The sequence below is a fragment of the Pinus tabuliformis genome, chromosome 9 (genome assembly GCF_031772625.1).
Source record: "Pinus tabuliformis cultivar Carrire ecotype Pingquan chromosome 9, CPIR1, whole genome shotgun sequence".
NCBI classification, from domain to species: Eukaryota; Viridiplantae; Streptophyta; class Pinopsida; order Pinales; family Pinaceae; genus Pinus; species Pinus tabuliformis.
Genome location: NC_142307.1, coordinates 834869343 through 834885302, shown reverse-complemented (window position 1 = coordinate 834885302; position 15960 = coordinate 834869343).

Genomic DNA, 15960 nt, shown 5'->3' with positions numbered 1-15960 from the left:
TATAGAAAGCTAGAAATGGACTTCAAAATCAGTTTGAGGAATAGGGAAGCTTCATAAAGGGTTCATAAATCCTCTCGCAGCCTTCAAACCCCTCTTCCATCATTTCCATGCCTGCATCACACCCCAAGCTCATTTTTCCTACTGTCCAAAAAAACTGCAGAATGATCTGATACAAAAATACATAGAGCAGAAATTTGTTTTTTCCCTAACTTGAAAACTCTACATCCATTTAAAAAACAACTACATGGGGAGTTGTATAAGGATAATAGCAACATGCCCAAGCAATTTAAGCCAATTCCAGTGCACAATTTCCATGAAATCAACCTCCATCACCTTCAGCAATTTTTGCATTTTCTCCATATCCGTCCATCCATTTAAAAATATGTTTCATGGAGAGATGCATATAGGTGATAGTAACCTACCCAAGCAGTTTCAGCCAATTCCAGTGCATGGTTTCCAAGAAATTGACCTCTATCACCTTCAACAATTTTCAGTTTTTCTCGAAATTTGTGCATCCATTGACCACAATTTTGCTATGGGAGGTGCATAATGATGATAGGAACATGCTCAGAAAGTTTCAGGTCAATCCGGTCTATCGTTTGGGAGCTATGGACAAAACAAGTCGATGTCCTACAAAAATCCAACATTAGTAGCATTAGGGTGCAAATCTGAACATTGAAACAGACTCCTGCAGCTTAGATCCAACCAAAGGATACCTACACAAGAAAAATAGCAACGTATCAGCAACCAGACTAGCATGCATCCACAGAAACAAAGGCATGCAGCAGAAGGAAAGGCCACAGCACCTCACAACAAACGCATTCGACTTCTAGGTACGTGACTAAACCCGTTCCTCTGTTGCATGAATGTAATTTAAGAACTGCATGGACAGTGAGATGGTTGTGATTAAACAATATCGGTGGCCAGCTAACTGGCCACCCTCATCCAGTTCAGATAGTGCCTCGTCTAGTTCAAACAATGCTCAGTGGGTGCAATCAGCACGTGTGCTCAGCCATCTCGGGAAGAAAACTAAAAATAGGTAGTGATGGATGTTTAAACTCCAACATAATTGATGGAAGTGATTATGGGCACGCAACATACAGTTTCATAACAACATTGTAGTCTTCATGTGGCCAATTTACATCCAGCCACCTCATCTCCTCACCATGAATCATGCCAGTAGTTAAAAGACAGCTCAGTTAACGCATTCACCACTCTTTATTCACTGTGCCTTCACGACGTTCTCGATTGGAGTACACATCTACCACTTCCAGTGCAGCTAACCAATCATCCTCTGCCAGATTTCTACCTATTTTTTTTTAAATCTCCTGCCTATTGGGCTCTACAGGAAGCACAGTTTCATTCTACAGGAGTTGGGTGACTTCTACAGGAAGGCTTTTACAGGAAAGGCAGAAAACAACCCTGCAGAAAGAAAACCTAGGATTTTCATCGAATTTCAAGCTCAAAACGAGGTAGGATCAGGAAAACTTCTCTATGCATGATTTTTTTGTGCAAAGTGGTGAATTGAACACGACATAGATTGAAAAACGAGAGTAAAATTTTGCCTGTGCATTGAGAAAAAAGTGAAAGTCTGCCTGCATATTTCACTAAGTTTACCCAGTTTTTTCTCTACATCCGAAATATCCTCATCATTTTTAATTTTCATGTAAAGAAGATACATGCAGTAGCAGATGCCAACCTGTGTGTGTGAAAAAACCCGAATTTACATATCTATCAATGTGCTGAGAAAAAACTTGTGTCCTTATGCTCTATTCTGTAAAAAAAATAAAATTTGTTCTTTCATAAACAGACAGACCAAATTCTGGGTGACAACAGCTTTCAAACAGGGGAATGACTGCCATTTCATACTATAAGGAGCACACAAAAACTTTCTTCTTAGGTTCAAAAAAAATGAATTCAGCTCTCCTCTGTTTGAGTGATTGATTTTTTTTCACACCTGAGCATTATTTTTGTTGGTTAAAACACAAACTCAACACCATGTCAGGAGGATTCATGAGGAAAGAACCCTTAAACTCTAGCAAACTGTGTGAACACCTTGAGGTGGTGGACCTTTTCACCAGGGAAAATTAGATATCCTTCTTTGACAGAATTCAAGGTTATGATGAGGAGGTGACTGAACAGTGTTTGATATCCCTGAGACCACATTTGAAGACACATGCCACAATTAGTTTTAGGGGTTTGATCCTAGAACTTACCCCTGATTTCCTTAGTAGAATTACCGGTGTAACATTGGGGCTCCCTTGGAGCAAAGAGGAGAAGTCATTGAGACAAGTGGCTAAGAAAACAATTTTTCTTCCTGAGGAGCATCCTGTAGAAGACAAAAATGGGGTGAGAAGGACAAGCTTGCCTCCTCTCTGGAGTGAAGTTAGTTATCAAATAATGAAATATATCACATGTGAAGGGAAGTTTAGCATAATATATGGTTATCATTTCAGATTGCTACATGAATTGAGGTATGGAATGGACTTGCCTCAAGCTAAAAAACTGAGCATCCCATATTTCCTCCTTCAATATTTAATTGAATGTGGTACAAAGCTAAATGTAGGAGTCCCAAATCAATTAGCCCACCATGGACTCATCAAACTGTTGGTGGAAGGTGCTTTACACACCTATACTATACCTATAGCTTGGGATATCTTCATAAATATGTCCAGGGATAACATCCAAACTCCGGCTGAGAATATCAGCCCATGTAGCAGTGATGAGGGCAAACAAATTGAAGAAACTGAGAATAAAATTGATGAAGGAGCACAGGACATTCAGGCAGAGGGTAAAACAGAGGAAGAACAGAAGGAAAAAGAGGAATTTGACAAGATTGCTGAGCCTAAGACAGAAAAGGAAAAAGGACAAAGATTGGAAAGAAAAAAGGCCAAGAAAGCCCAAAAGAAGGATGCCACAGCCAAGGCAGGCACCCAACAAGAGAAAGAAAAGATACACCCTGAGATATCAGTGGCACAAGTAGAAACAGTGAGCATAGAAATTTCTATAGGAAATGAAGAAAAAAACAACAGAAAGAGAAATCCCATGAAATGTTGGTAAGAGAGGCAGAAGTTGATCTCATTGCCCTGAGCACACCAATTAAGCTAAAAGAAAAGAGAAAAAAGCAGGCCTCCATGTATTTTAAGGCCATGAAGAGCACAAGAATTCAAACAAGTAGAATAGGAGAAGCAGTGGAAGGACATGGAAAAGAAGGCAAAATTTTATGGCACACATGAGCAGACCATTTCAGAAGCTTGGAATGATAGGGAGGCCGCCAGGGCCATCAAGGATGAGAAGATGGATTAGTTGCTCAGAGGATGAGCAACACCTTCAGTAGGGGGGTGATGATGAGCCCTAGGAATGGGTAATTATATGGGCTCATTTAGCCTCCTAATTCGACTTAATCCACCATTATCATTAGTTTATTGCATGTTTTTTAATATATTTATGCTAATAGAGTGAATTGGGTTAGTCATTATGCCAAAAAGTCTAATGTGTGCTTTATGCAGATTTTTGGTCAATTTTGAGACAAAATCAAAGGTTTAATGAGCACTTGGCAACCAAATTCGTGGAAGAACAAGGGAAAGGATTTGTAGGAGGGTGTCCCCTTCATTTATGAGCCCTTACCTCGAATTCTCCACCAGCAGCTTGGAGTTCAAGGGCCACCACCTAAATGATCACAAGGGCAATCGAACAGGGCTAGTGAAATTGTTGTTAACTGCAAGTTTTGGCAGCTGAGTTCCTAAAGTTTAGGAGGACTGTTGGGGTCCTCAATTTGTATAAATAAGAAGGCTTAGGGCCTCAGTTTGGTTAGGAAAATGTTAGTTAGATTTTAGTCATTTTTTTAGTTTATTTTCGCACTCCAGTGCAACCTTGTATCAACACATTTTCAAGCTTTTTCTTGTAGACAATTTTTGGGATGTAACTATTATTTCTTGATCAATAAAGATATATCTAGCTTTGCACCAGCTCTGATCTTTCTTAGGAGGCTGTAGCTCTTGGGTTTGGGCCCAACCCGAGTGCCCAGTACCTCCTTTGTGTACTTTTATGTGTCTTTGCTACATTCATAGAATAATTTCTGTTATTTATGTTAAAATCTTACTTTGTTACTTAGGTTGTTTTTTATGATTGAGATAGTTTTTCATGCTTCAGGTTGATTTGATAGTTTGATAACAAAAAATATCCACAAAAAGGCTATCAAGCAGTCCTTGATCTCATTTCTCCCTCCTTGGGACCATGAACTGAGACCAAGGCATACTTGCTGCCACAAAAACACTATTTTTGTCTTTCCATGCGATTGCTAATGTTAGATTTTTAGTTGGAAAAGTCGATACCTATTGTACTTGCATGTTTAGATCTGTTCTTACTTAGTTTCCATAGTTATCTTGCATGGTTTCCTGTCTATAAACTTCTGTTCCTCATGTTTCTGGTTTCTAAGTTAGATTAGGTCAAAGTAGATAGATCTCTGGTTTTTCTAGTCTTTGTTCGATCAGTTTTGGAAAATAGTGTGCAGAGCACCTGTGATACATTCCTACCTACCCTTCCTCCATCATACAACCTGTTCCAGCCCCTAATTCAAGATTTCTTCCCTTCATTTGCCACACTTTCCCAACTTGCCCTAATTTCTACTTTTTTGTGCAACATTTCTCTCTCCATCCTTGAACAAATACAACCACCTTCATCACTCCTTAGCTTCATTTACCAGTTCCTAGACCCCTTAACATACTTATCCATCCTCCATTTCCACTTTCCCACCGTTTTTCTACCATTAACCCTCTAAAATCTTCTTTCGGTTCTTCCTGTAGAACATCCTGTAGAACCCCTGCAGACTTCCTGTAGAAGTTCACGTGAGTAGTTTTTCATGATCTGATCATTGTGAAACTCTCTGGAACGGTGCCAGGGACCCCTTAGGCCCTCTTTTGACCTTCCCAACCTCCTGCAAGCACCCACTCCATTTCCTTTCGCCAATCAACCACTGCACAGTCAAAAACAGTTAAAGAACATGCATAATAATTCTGCCAACCTACTCAAAAATATCAAAAGATGTTTTTTTCCATATTTTCCTTTAGAAGTAGCTTAGTCACATGCATTTCACCCTTTCAAGAGTCAATGGCATCCATTTCTGCAACTTTCATCTCTTTTCTTGCACCAGTAGGGTCAGCCAGTAAAACTAGGGTTTGCTAGGGTTTGCATTTCCTTTCCACTTTCAGCTTCTTTCTGCAAGTAGACTAGCCTCTTTTGAGTTAGCTTTCATCCGTCACAGTTAAAAGATTCTTCTAAGAGCCCATATAAGTTGGCTTAAGCTCCTAGCGGACTTGTGCTAGCTGATCAAGTGACAGCCTGCAGTAAGAGCTAGTACTTGTGCATACAGCACCGTCGCTTCCAAGTTTGTTACGAACTACCGGGTTAATAAAAGTAAAGAAGGGAGTCCCAGGAGTTGCAACATCATTGCTGCAATACTGGAACCCACCACATATATGCACCTTTACTTAGTTGTGAATGTAGATAATTTAAAACTCTATGAGCCTTCCATGCTAGATCAAGAAGAGGAACAAGTCCTACCTTCCATGGAGGATTTGGCACCAAAAGCTCAGGCAGAGTTGACAGAAGATACAATTTTACAGAAGAGGTATAGAACTATAAGACATGGGTAGCATGACCTTTAAAGATTTGGTTGAAGGGACAACTTCTAGGAAAAACTAAATGGTACACCAGAGAGAAGGTGGAAGAAAATTTTCCTCACCTCATTCAGTAAATGATTTTGGGGACCAAAATCCTCCCAAAATGTGGAAGTGTAATTTGGATTAGATCATTATATTGTTTTTCATCCATGTCAATGCATTCTGAGTAGAAAAAGTGGAGTAATCAACTCATGCGACAATTTTTACCGATGGGACCCAGTGTCACAAAGCAGGGTCTAAAACCTTCCAAGAGAGTTTTGAGGCATCAAACGATGTCTTTTGGGCATAAAACCATATCACTTTAGAGTGAAACAATTTCATGTTTTTCTACACACAAATATATTTACAACAGTGCAAGAAGTGCATCAATCGAATTATGTATGCAACAGTTACGCCACTCAGAAGTTGACCTTCATGTTTTCACCACCATGATTCGAGAGGATGCCATGTCAGCCCCCATTATTCTTGGAAAAGTGGCTAGCCACATTTTTCCGATGTAAACGACTCTAGAACTGTCTATATTGTAACTCTAATTAAGAGTTGATGTAATCAAACTTAAACACTAGTAGGCTATCGGGTTGTGTTATAAACGGACCACTAGGAGGAAGAGGCACTCCATTCTTTCGAGAGCGTTTTGGTCCGTAGCTGAGAAAATATCGCTAGGAGAGATAGGAGGTAGAGCACAATGAGAGGATCTATGCACTGTATCATCCCACGAGCCACATGCATTACTTCTTTTTACCTGCAACTTTATTTTCCAGATAGAGAAAGAGAGCAAAGCGACCTCACCTTCCACTTAGGTTTTCTCCCAAAAGGGTTTCCCATAGCATATCTTGTGTTTTATGTGTGTGTGTGTGAGGTTATTTTTTCATTCTCTACTTTTCTGCATAATTTCCATTCACATGCATGCACTAATTACAATTAAATTTACAAATCTAGAAGTTTAATAAAACTGTAATAGTGTAAATATAAGAATTTTAATATATTATTATTAGATATGTCAGGATGAACTTTCGAGTGGAATATCCACGACAATTTACAGATCAGCCTTGATTTTTGTGGGTGTGAATTTTATTGAGAATGGAGAGAGCAATGTTATGTGACATGGAGAAGTTGAATTAGGCTAATTTCTCTATATGGAAATCACAGATGGAGGATATACTAATTTTAAAATATCATTTTTTTTCCAATTGAGGGTATAAAAATAAAATCTCATTGATGAAAGATGAAGAATGGATTAATCTAGATAGAAAGGTGATTTCAACAATCTGCCAATATCTAGCAAAGAATGTGTATCTCAATCTGGCTGGAGAAAATACGACAGACGGATTATGGAAGAAGCTCCATGATCTATATGAAAAGAACACGACATCAAATTAAGTGTTATTGATGAAGAATATTTATAATCTCAAGATGAATGAGGGTTCTTCAGTTGCTGTGCACTTGAATGAATTCAATATTATTACTAGTCAGCTTTCCTCTTTTAAAATCATTCTGGATAATGAAATTAGAGTTATCTTATTGAAGTGTTCTATGTCATACAGCTAGGAAAATTTAATTGTAGCTATGAGCACCTCAGCACCTGCGAGGACCCCAAATATTGAAAATGTCAGTAGCAGTTTATTGAATAAGGAGTTGTGACGCGTCAACTATGAAAAACCAAGGTGAAGAAGCTCTAGCTCTCCTTGATCGTGGTAGGATAATTAATCAAAGCCGACAAGGGAGTTCAATATTGAGAGGTCTATTGAAATAAAGGAGGGGCTAGATCATCTTCTTCCATTGTGGCAAACCAAGACACATGAAGAAAGAGTGTCAAGTCTAGAAGAATGGATAAAAGGATTAGAAATTGATCAGTACAAATCATGTCATCTAACAAAACTTAAGGTGAGACTATTGTTGTAGTCATAGATGGTGATGTGTTATTTATTGTTTCAATAGAAGATGTAGGTTTATATACTTCTAGTAGTAACCTTGATTGGATCCTTGAATCTAGGGCATCTCACCATGTAACCCCATGCAAAGATAGTTTTGTTGCATATAATCCCAGTGATTATAGTAGAGTGCATTTGGGGAACAATCATTTTTGTAGTATTGTTGGAGTGGGATATTTCCATATCTATAAGAAGGATGGAGAAGATATATTATTGAAATAGGTAAGGCATGTACCAGAAATGTAGATGAGCTTGATCTTTGTGGAATCACTAGACGATGAAGGTTATTTCACAAGCTTAGGAAACATAGATCAGAAAATCAACAAAGGAGCCTTGGTCATGGCCAAAGGACCCAAGACAGGAACAATATATACATCAAATGCAATGATATGAAAATTAGATTTGGTTGTTGTCACAAAATAAGGAAATTTAGCAGATCTGTAGCACTATTGATTGGGTCACATGAGTGAGAAGGGTTTAAAAATCCGCATTGATAAAAATTTATTGCCATGTTTGAAATCCTATAATCTTGATCTTTATAAGCGTTGTATATATGGTAGACAAAGAAGGGTTTCCTTCTTTAGAGGTGGCCATGACAAAAAGAAAAAATTGTTAGAAATGATACACTAAGATGGGTTTGGGCCTATTAACATAAATTCATTAGGAGGAGCATCGTATTTTGTAACATTTATAAATGATTCATCGAGGAAGGTTTAGGTATACCCTATGAAAAGTAAAAGTGAAGTGTTTGAAATATTTCAAAGTTTCCATGTTGCTGTTGAAAGAGAAACTAACAAATTGCTCAAGTGCTTAAGAAAAGACAACGGTGGAGAATATTGCTCAAATGAATTCAAGGAATATTGTAATAGGTCTGGCATATAGCATGAGAAGATCGTGCCTAGTACTCCTCAACATAATGGTGTTGTAGAAAGGATGAATCACACTATTATGGAGACAATGTGGATTATATTATCAAATTCTGGTTTAGAGAAGCATTTTGGGGCAATATTAGTAAGGACAATGTGTTATCTCATAAATCGATCTCCTAGTAAAACCTTGGATGGTGGCATTCCTAAAGAAGTTTGGGCTGGTAAGATGTTGAATTATTCTCATCTGAAAAACTTTAGATGTGAAGCATTTGTACATATTCCCAAAGAAAATAGAACTAAGCTAGATGATAAATCTATGAAATGCATTTTTTGGGATATGTGGATGGAGAATTTGGTGATCGTTTATGGGATCCAATCAAACATAAAGTTATTAGTAGTAGGGATGGTATATTTAATGAGTGAGAGATGTTTAAGAGGTTCATAGGTGAGTTGGAGTTCAAGAAAGTTATTGACAAGTTTGAATAATGGTAAGAAAATGTCCCACCAATGCAAGAAAATGGACAACAAATTCAATAGTAGAAAGGACAACAAGTGAAAAATGATGAACATCAAGAAGAAAGAACCTTGCAGGATCCTTTATAGGAGACTCAACGTAATAACACACCACCAAAGTTGGTTTGTAGATCTTCTAGGCCACACAAGACTTCACAAAGGTATCCTCCTTCAACCTATATTTTGTTAATTCATGAAGGTGAGCCTGATTGTTTTCAAGAGGCTTGTAGAGTTGAGCACAGTAAAGAATGGAAGAGAGTCAATGGAGGAAGAAATGAATTCTTTTCTAGAAAGTAAAACATAGGAATTGGCAAAGCTCCCAAAAGGTATAAAGGCCTTGCAAACAAATGGGTATACATGATTAACATGAAGGTGACAGAGAGAAGGAAAGGTATAAAGTAAGGTTGGTGGTGAAAGGATTTTCCCAAAAGGAAGGTATTGGCTTCACTTAAAAAAATTCACGTGCTGATAAAATGTCATCCATTAGATTCATTCTTGGTCTTGTTGTTGCTTTAGACATAGAATGTGAATAGTTAGATGTAAAGATTGATTTCCTTTATGGTGAATTGGAGGAGGAAATTTATATGGAGAAGCCAGAAGGCTTCAAAGAAAAAGGAAAATAAGACCTAGTTTGAAGGTTGAAGAAGAGCCTTTATGGGTTGAAACATGCACCTCAGCAATGGTATAAGAGATTTGATTCATTCATGTTGGAACATGGTTTTCACAGGCTGGAGGTTGACCATTATGTCTATATCAAAAGGTATGGTCAAGGAAAGTATATCATATTATTGTTATATGTGGATGACATGTTGATTATTGAGAATGATAAAAATATGATCAAGAGGTTGAAGAAAGATTTGGTAAGCAAATTTGCAATGAAGGATTTGAGTCCAGCACAACAGATATTGGGCATGAGGATTATGCGTGATAGGAAAAACAAAAGATTGTGGTTATGAGAAGAAAAATATATCAAGGTGCTTGACATATTTAATATGAAGGATGCCAAGCTAGTTGGTACACCCATTTGCATCCCACTTCAAGTTGAGTATTGATTCTTGTCCTTGTAATAACAAGGAGAAGGAAGAAATGAGTAATATATCTTATGCTTCAACAATTAGTAGCTTGATGTATGCCATGGTATGTATACCACCAAAGATTTTATATTTGATGAGAATAGTGAGCAGGTTCATTGCCAATCCACGCAAACAACACTAACAAGTAGTAAAAGAGATTTTTAAGTATCTCAAGGGTGTTAGTCATTAGTAGGTATATTTTGGTTATAATGATAATGTGCTTGAAATATTTACATATGCAAATAGAGTAAACAAAAGGTGATCCACATACCTACCATTTTTACATGAGTGCATGGTGATGCCCATCTAACGACCACGACGGACAGGGACACCAAACATTTCTTTGTAACCGGAGTTTGCGGAAAGTAAACCATCGTCCCATTGCATAAGGCATGCATCACATCTGACACCGTATTAAACACTGCCTAGTGGTTGCTATTCATCGCATCTGTAAGTTGTACAAGAAATTTATATGGTTGTGGACAAAAAATCAGTAGATACGTCACATTAAAAATTATATGCTTGTCTACAAAATATTAGTAGATGTGTTACATTACCAATTATATGGCTGTCAACAACCAAAAAATGTAAAATCAATGCTGGGAGTCCAGTACTGTCGGCATGAATAATGGATATTCATTTAAAGTATGCTTGTCACAACAAAAATAGTAGAGCTGGGAGCCTACAGTGGGCATGAATTGATAATATTTGAAAGAATTTTCGATTTATATATAGTGTTTGTGCTTCCATCAGACATTACTATTATTATTATATTATAATAAATTTTTCAAAATGAGATTATAAATGTGAAGTTTCAGGATTTTGAATGTTTTAAAATCTTTTAAAGATGTTGAATTTATTTCTGCTATAAAAACAACCTAAACACGGTAACAATTAGATTTCTTAAAAAAGAAATCACCCTATTCTAACTGTAAATTGATGGCCAATCACGGCCTGAGTAAACAACGCCTTGTAAATTGATGGCCAATCACGGCCTGAGTAAACAACGCCTTAATGAAATGGTTCTATTTTCGCTTTTCTTCTTTTTGAATGAACAACAAAATATATTTATCATTAATCTGTACTCTATATTCTAAAATTAATATAAAATACTTCAGATTTATGAAATAGGAATTTTCCCCGTTTACATGTGTTAATGCAAATTTTTCCTATTTTCTTTTAAGCCATTTAATAAATAATTAGGCCATGTTCAATTTAAATAATGATTAGTCCATGGCCATAAAGACGGATGAGATTTGATCACTTGATTATGTTTTAAGAAATTTGAAAAACACTCTGTTTAATTATTAAATTTGACAAAGTAAATTTGTTTATAATTATGTTTTGTATTTAATTTTACTTATAATTTAAATATTATATATATTTTTCTAAATTTTATTATAAATATGAAAAAACAACTTTTATATATAACCACTTTTATAGTTAATAAAAAATATTTTAAGCATTTAAAATAATATCATATAACTTTTTATGTATTAGTAATTTCATAAATGGCAACAATACTTTGATATAATATTTTATTTATTTTTTTAATTTTAAATTTAAATTTAAATAAAAGGTTTTATCGTGTATATATATATATATGATATAAGAACAACCAAACATATGGAATGGTATCAAGAATTTATATTCATATTAAATTAACTATTCAAAAATCAACATTTTAATGATATTATTAAATTAACTATTCAAAAATCAACATTTTAATGATATTAAGTAAAATTATTGATATTAATAGAATTAGCAATATTTTTCCTCTCTTCAGGGTAGTTTTTCCTAGTCTCTGTTATTCGGAGCACATGGATATCGTATCCATATATTTTATTTAATTATATTTTAAAAACCCTCAAACAACACACAAAGTAAGTGAATAGAAAAATGTCTCGCATTCAAGTGAGCATAATGAACTATTAATTGTAGGAAAGGTTGTGGTCATTGTGCAATTCAAAATAGCATGAATTAAATTACTTTTATACTATTTTTCTTAATAAAATAAATAGTTTTTAAATTAAAAAAAAAACTGATAACCATAACAATTAAGATTTATTAAAAATAGTTATATATAGACCCATGTATTTGTAAATAAATTTTTTATTAAATTAAATTTTTAAAAAATTGAAATTTATTAGTTTTTAATTTATTTTAATAATTTTATAAATAAAACTCATATAAATGATAATAGTTAATATAATAAATGAAAATGTTATATATTTATCTATATATAATAAAATATTAATATTATCTTAATATTTACGTAATTTAATTTTCAAAATTAATTTTTTAAAAACTTAATATTATTTTTAAGGTAGGTTTTTAGCTATAATCACATTAAAATTCATTTGCCATGCTTTTCAAACGAGCGAGTGTGGTTTATTGACGCGTTTCGAACCAACAAGTGTAATTTATCGTCATTGGTTCAAAACGCATCAGCAAATAAATTTTGATGTGATTATCGCCGAAAACCTATCTTAAAAATCTTGATATAAATCACAGAAACCTTAATTCCACAACTTAATATTCATTTAACTATTAATTATAATAAAATATTAATATCATTATTTTAATAATTAATTAATCTAACTTCTAAAATAAATTTTCAAAAAATTAATCAGTTTTTAATTTTTTTAATAATTAATTATCATTATCTCAATACTTAATTAACCTAACTTTCAAAATCGACTTTTTAAAACTAACTAATTATCTGAATAATCGATTAACCTAATTTTAAAAAATTAAAGAAAAAAAATTAACAAATTATTTATATTTTAATAAAAAGTTAACATCATACATGAACGATTTTAAAGTCGCTAGGTCAATTTCGATCATTGTGTTTCGACAAACTTTATCTGCCACTTTCTTAACAATTGATTTGGGATATATCCAAAAACAAAATCATTTTAAGATGTCACCGTGAGTTAGTAGGTCAATTTCGATTATTGTGTTTCGACCGAACTTTATTTGTCATTTTCTTAACCATTGATTTGGGATATTGGGATAATTAGTATGTGAGTCATTTTGGTGTCCTCTTATTCTAATAAAAATTATAGCTGTATAATGATGTCAATGAAAAAAATATGATAATGATCTGAAATATTGTGAGACAATTTCATTATAGTTTTCTTGATTTATATATTTGTTTTTTATTAGGCTCTTAATATTGAATTTCCTACATACTATATAATTATCATACTATAAAAAAAAATATTTTATTAAACAATTTATATGGTAATGATATATAAATTTAAATATATAAAAGTGATATAAATGAGTATTAATAAATTACAGAAAATATAATATATTGTTTTTTTATGAGAAAATTTGTAAAATTATTTATTTTTAAAATTCCATAGTATAAATAGTTATAAGGAAAGCAAGGTAAATCATTTAAATAAAATAAAGTTTTTTCTTCTTTAAGAAATTTTAAGTAAACTTTAATCAATAAAATTAAGAAAAACAATAGAATTCTTTTGAGGGATTGGGATTTTTATCTTCAGGATATTTATTAAGTTTATGATGTTTAAACAATATTCAAATCTTTTTACATAATAATTTTGTTTTGTAAATCACATACATTTTTTTGGATTTAGTAACTAATAAAAGGAAGGCTAAGAGGATAAAGACTACCAATGTAGAATTCTTAAAAATTGGAGAGTCTATCCTTATCCCTCACATCCACAAGTTCTTCAATTTAGAGATTAAGAATGGCTTCCCCATATCCTGGGTTCAAAGCCTCATTGTAATGTACCCAACTTCATAAGTGCCTCAAGGAAAAGGAGTATTTAAAATTATTCATCTTAAATAATATATATGTGGCTCCACACGTACCATAACACAAATGGCCTCTAAGCTACATTCTCACTGAGATAAAGTCCCCCACATTGTTGATTATTTTCTCTTAGAATATCTGCAATGCAAAACAATTTTTATGTGGATCGAAGGGTAGGTGTCCCCATAGAGTGGGACCTAATGTGTTCAGAAGTTTTAGCCCTTAGCAAGTCACAACTTATTATTAGTATTGGTTTGCAAGCTATTGATACTAGATTTATCTAATTTAGTGGTTAGAAAAATTAATAGTGATTAAGAATAAGACTCATTGTAGCATACCCAACTCTCTAAATTCCTATAGCACAAGGACAAATTTTGTTATAATATTAAAGGAAAAATTATTGTTGCACTAAGGGTTGGAATTTTGACAATTTTAGGATTAATTTTAAATTTTTTATCAAAGAATATGAAAAAGTTAAAACACATTTTAATAATATTTGTTAGGTAAATCAACATAGTGCAAGTAATTAACCTATCAAACATTCCATCCTTGGTTTCACCTGTTATAGTTCTATTAACTTTCCATATAGCATCAAAAATCTTGTCTATGTAAGACATGTTACATCATGTAACTTATTTCTTATATGACATGTGTATTTCTACCCACTAATATTGATAGATGGACAAAGGAGGAAACCATGCAATAACACAATATAGTGTGCAACTCAATAATTTGAATTCATTCAATTTCTTGAAGCTATACGACTAAAGAGACTCAAAACCACTGACAATAGGTGTGCTAATATTAGCTCACACTTGGACGACTAAAAATTCCTAACTTTAGACTCTATGTAAATTGGCCAAACTAAAAGTTGACTAAAAGTAACTTGGTGTAGTTATCTCCAAGACTATTTGTTGTAATCTAGTGAAAAGTATGCACTAGTTATTAGTAGAATGGAACACCAATTAAACTTAAATAGTAATTTGCATCACATGGAAGAGGCAAAGAGACACAAAATTAGTAGAGAACCAACAAAAGCATACTTGTATTAGATATGTCTCTCAACAACTAAGTAACTTCATGAACTCTAGTACATACATATTTATATCGTTGTAAGTAGTATAGTAGTTTAATTGTCTCAACTAACTTATATTAACTGACTTATTTAGTTCACTTGACAAAGGATTTGATTGACTTACAATACATATTTAGTATATCAACTCGATTGGGCTAGTCAACTTAGTCAACTAGCCTATCCAACATATCCTCCACCATCAATGCCTTCTTCATCCCAAAGAAGAGGGGAGACTTGGAGTAATACAAAATTTGAAGATTTTTATTTTTTAATGAAATAGGAGAGAATGAGAGATTGATAGAATTTTGGATGGATCTTTGTTGGATGTTCATTTCGTAGTGACCGATGATGGAGAAGGATATGCCTGGGCATCTTTTTGAACCGTATTATCGATTGATTCTATAGCTTAGTTATTTGTCATTTTGCATATATCAACTTGAGGGCTTGGTATATGGTTACATCAAGTTCTTTCTCTTACCCTTAGTAACAATTTTAAGCCTTCAACCTTAATATCTGAAGTAACCAACTATATTGGTTGAGCTGATGGGCCACACTTTGACATAGATGGTGCAAATAATTGACATTCGGGTCATGGTGGAGTTGGATGTGCTGAAGGTGATGGGGTTGGAAGATTGTCAAACGTTGTCTGGTGAATCACAAGTGCAAGTGTTTGAAGGTGTTGGTTGAATATTGACCAATATTTCATTAATTTTTTTTCTTACACCTCAATGGTTTTCATTTTTTGCAAGTACTTATTTTTTTTCAAATAGGGAGTTGTCTTGGAAGGCAGGCACATTAGGAGTACCTTGTTGCTCCAACTTCTACATCTTCTCATTTATGGTTTGCAGTTACTTAGCAACATTAGTGGCGTCAATTCAAGCTTTCTTTCCTTCTCTCAACCATTGTCTCTCCTCATGTATTATCTTTCTCTCTATCTTCTTCTCCTGTATAATTTGGTTTTATAATGCTTCTATGGATTGGGGTTCAAAGTAGTTTTCCTTGTTGACAAATCCATGATTAATAACTATTGT